A 4805-nucleotide genomic window follows, 5' to 3' on the forward strand; every position below is an offset into this window, starting at 1 on the left:
GTATACAAACTTCTTTCGTGATTCTTGAGCCAAGTGTCAGCTATGATTAAGTTATGCTCTGTGCAAAATTCTACCAAAGGGCTCCCTTTTTCATTTCTTACCCCCAGTCCATATTCACCTACTACATTTCCTTCTCTCCTTTTTCCTACTATCGAATTCCAGTCACCCATGACCATTAAATTTCCGTCTCTCTTCACTATCTGAATAATTTCTTTTATCTCATAATACATTTCATCAATTTCTTCATCATCTGCAGAGGTAGTTGGCATATAAACTTGTACTACTGTAGTAGGCATGGGCTTCGCGTTTCTTGGCCCCAATAATGCGTTCACTATGCTGTTTGTAGTAGCTTACCAGCACTCCTATTTTTTTATTCGTTATTAAACCTACTCCTGCATTACCCCTATTTGATTTTGTATTTATAACCCTGTATTCACCTGACCAAAAGTGTTGTTCCTCCCGCCACCGAACTTCACTAATTCCCACTATATTTAAATTGAACCTATCCATTTCCCTATTTAAATTTTCTAACCTACCTGCCCGATTAAGGGATCTGACATTCCACGCCCCGATCCGTAGAATGCCAGTTCTCTTTCTCCTGATAACGACGTCCTCTTGAGTATTCCCCGCCCGGAGATCCGAATGGGGGACTATTTTACCCAAGAGGACGCCATCATCATTTAACCATACAGTAAATCTGCATGCCCTCGGGAAAAATTACGGCTGTAGTTTCCCCTTGCTTTCAGCCGTTCGCAGTACCAGCACAGCAAGGCTGTTTTGGTTAGTGTTACAAGGCCAGATCAGTCAATCATCCAGACTGTTGCTCTTGCAACTGCTGAAAAGGCTGCTGCTCCTCTTCAGGAAGCACACGTTCGTCTGGCCTCTCAACAGATACCCCTCCGTTGTGGTTGCACCTACGGTACGGCTATCTGAATCGCTGAGGCATGCAAGCCTCCCCACCAACGGCAAGGTCCATGGCACACCGTCAGGTGGCTTGCGGAGTATGGATGTAGAATAGCTTATAAGCCACTGTATTACAGGATTCCTCCCCTGATGTTTCAGGATATTTTAATTTATCCATGTTGGATCTTGTGAACTCTGTGGCCATTAATGATAGTGAATGACCTGACATTTTTGGGCGATATTGTTATTTTCTTTGTACGGGGATACATGTTTTCATTACATGCTTGTTCACGGTGGTAATATTTTAGACCAATCGTTTCAGTAACTTCAGCAAGTCTCATCCGTCTTTAGTTTTTTTGGATAAGTACACGATTTTCACTTCCTCCAGTGTCACGCATCCCCTGTGTCGGCGGATCTGTACTGGAGACGCCTAAGGCGTGTGTTGCGGCATCCAGCCAGCGGATTAGCCTTAACGAGACTCGCCAGCTTCGCTATACCCATTTCAAGCTTTTTGCACTTCTTACGAAATTTAATCGTATTCTTTTGGTCAAATGACGCTCGCTTCTACCTTTTAAGATACTACCTGACTTGCCTAAAACCGGTTTCTATAGAAGACCGATGTTGTCTTTTGGGTATAGATATCCCGAGCTCATGTATTTGTGCAGTATTACGTCACCGGTAAAGTACTCGTAAAATACTTCATGGCCTGATATCGCAGTTTAATCTTCTTCGTTCTGGTTTATCAAGTTGTTATGTATGCTTCCTTCAGGCCTTCTTTTACCGCATCGCTCTATTTCATTACTTCAGTTTTAGCTTTACTGTGACTTTCTTGGAATTCCGAAACCTGTCTAAATTTAGTTGGTTTCGTTCTTGTAATACTCTCACACAATTTCGAGTATGTTTTGGGATACATCTCAGTTTCTCTCTCTCTCTCTCTCTCTCTCTCTCTCTCTCTCTCTCTCTGATAAGTGAAGGTTGCAAAAGGCCAATAACGATTGCGGCATTCGACGTCCTATATGTGTCTACCATGCAACCACATTACTGGGTGCTAACGACAACAGGCGGCGGGACTAGAGGTATCTAATTGTGATACTAGCATCAAACTACAGAGCGTAGTTGAAATACTTCGTCGATGAGAAACGCACGACGGTGCTACGATGTTAATGGTGTTGGTACAAAGCAGTGGAATGGCAACGATAAACAAAGTTGCCGAAGTTGACATTTAGTCAGAAAGGAACCTAAGGAATTTCACAGAGTGAGAAAGAAGCGGCAGATGAAATATCAGCGTTGAAACAAAATTAGTCAGTGGAATGTGTGGTGTCGTCTACGTTCAACTGTTCAGACAATGTGCTGTACCTTAGGAGTACAATGATGACGACATGTGCTTAAAAAGTAAAAGTGATGTAGGAACAGATGTCGAGCCACGTAGTTCATCATCCTTGTCGCACAGGGAGCCACAAATCCCATCTCCAGTGAAACGTAGTAAGGGGCAATCGTTCTCCAAGGAGCGGGTAATACGCGAATTACGTAGAAGGAAGATCATCCGCAGCGTAGTATAAAAAACAATTATGAACAGATTTCGAATAAGTCTGCAGCGGTATGAGAGTGTAGTGCATCAGAAAAACTACGGGTATTCAAGGGAGAACAAGGAGCACTTGTTACAAAAAATTGTTTTCGCGTTTCAAGGATTCTCGATACAGTTTGCAGGATGTGCAAGATAATGATCAACCACGCTATGCACATCAGATTGCGCTTGACGTAGATTACAGTGATTTCAAGTGACGCATTGGATGGTTGCTTAACTTCAGACAGTGCTACAGAATTGGAAGATGTCAGACAAAGAAATTTCAAAAAAAGCACAGCAAAGTACGGAATCGGCCCGAAAATTTGTAGGTGAGATAAACAAACCTAAGTCATCGTTCTGTAATGAATTTCTTTTCAACTCCTATCAGTCAAGATTTGAAGAGGAAACGCAAACGAAGGGAATCCTGGAAATCAGAAGTACTAAGAGATATGTAAAGATCAACTAACGCAATGCCTCAACTTATAGGTATACAATTATGCCAATTGTTAATCTGGATGGTAGATTGGCCCGAAAGTTATTTACTGTGCTGCGAGAGGTTGGAGGTGCTCTGCCCCCCTACGATCCTATCTCGTTGCGTAATCTTGCAAAGACGGTAGGGAATATTTACGTCACAGCAGGCGAGAGTGCAATAGTGGGCGTAAGAGAACTGCAACTATGGTATGAGCACCGCTTTTGGCCAATAGCCGGTCAAAAGCACTGGTTTCCGTTTGATTCCTGGTTTTCGTATAAAAATCACACTACTTTAGAGCAAACTGCCCCCCCCCCCCCCCGCCCTGAAAAGTGTGTGACATTGCAGTTCAAACCAACTGGAACCATTGGTGAAATTCAGATTTTGGATGTTTGTTTTTTCCGTGTCTATAAAACATATTATCGCACTATCCGCAGCTACGCCGAAAACTTTCGCGGGCGCATGTTTTGTAGCAACCCAGCGAAGTTTTTTTCTTATCAGAATTGTGATCGTCTGTCTACATTTATTTTTTGATAATTTTATTTTTGTGATTTGTGAACAGAAACTATGATGCTACATATATCACCACAGTACCTTTGTGAAGTAATAAAACTATGGTGGTAAATGGATTTCCCACTAAACTTTTGTGATCTGTTATGTGTGACCATTTCACGAGAAAAGCCATGAGCAGTGTTTTCTGTTTTTATTTTACGCCTTCTTTTACTTTATTAAAAAAGTTTACTTAGCATAATGAGAAAACAGTCATAGAAACTTTATCATGCAATCATGTTCAAGCTAATACACGTCACAATAATGTATATCGCAGAAGCGAAGCAATACGTTCCGAGAACAGTAGTGATCCTACGACAGTCAGAAACTAATTGTTGTAGCAGTTTTTATACTCCTGGTGCATTGTACTATCACCAGATGTCAGGCCACAGGCAGAGGTGGTAAGACATATTCCCAAAAGCTTTGGGATACCCCTAAATTGGTGGTAAGTATGCTTTCCAAAGGCCACAAATGACAGATTAATTTAGTGGTAAGTATACTTCCCATGTCCCTCCCAGAAACTACTTTGGTGTCCCAAGAGCTACTAAAACACCGTTATTTGGTGGTATATACACTTCCCACAATTCTGAAGGCTATATTACACAACAAACAGAAACTCCAGCTGGTACAGCGGACTGCCACTAAGTGCCAGGAGCATACAGAAGTGGTAACACTTGTTACCTTAAACGCTGTAGTGGCCGAATGGTTCTAGGCACAACAGCCTGGAACCACGCAAACGCTACGGTCGCAGGTTCGAATCCTGCCTCGGGCATGGATGTGTGTGATGTCCTTAGGTTAGGTAGGTTTAAGTCGTTCTAAGTTCTAGGGGACTGATGACCAAAGAAGTTAAGTCCCATAGTGCTCAGAGCCATTTGAACCATTTTTTTAATCGTTGAAAAAAAAAAGTGGGAAGTCTATCCTCCACGGCCTGCGAAAGGGTTACGATAGCCAGTTTCACTATATGCTCTCCGACAGATTGTTTCGCATTCGGCGGCATGCTATCACATTCCATCAGTTCTGAAAAATGTTCAAATGTGTGTGAAATCTTAAGGTACTTACCTGCTAAGGTCATCAGTCCCTAAGATTACACACTACTTAACCTAAATTATCCTAAAGACAAACACACACACCATGCGCAAGGGAGGACTCGAACCTTTGCCGGGAACAGCTCCACAGTCCATGACTGCAGCGCCTTAGACCGCTCGGCCATCAGTTCTCATTAGCCCGTCACACCGATAAGATTCTACACTACTGACCATTAAAATTGCTGCACCAAGAAGAAATGCAGATGATAAACGGCTATTCGTTGTACAAATATAT

This window comes from Schistocerca gregaria, chromosome 5, assembly GCF_023897955.1.
Source record: "Schistocerca gregaria isolate iqSchGreg1 chromosome 5, iqSchGreg1.2, whole genome shotgun sequence".
Lineage (NCBI taxonomy): Eukaryota > Metazoa > Arthropoda > Insecta > Orthoptera > Acrididae > Schistocerca > Schistocerca gregaria.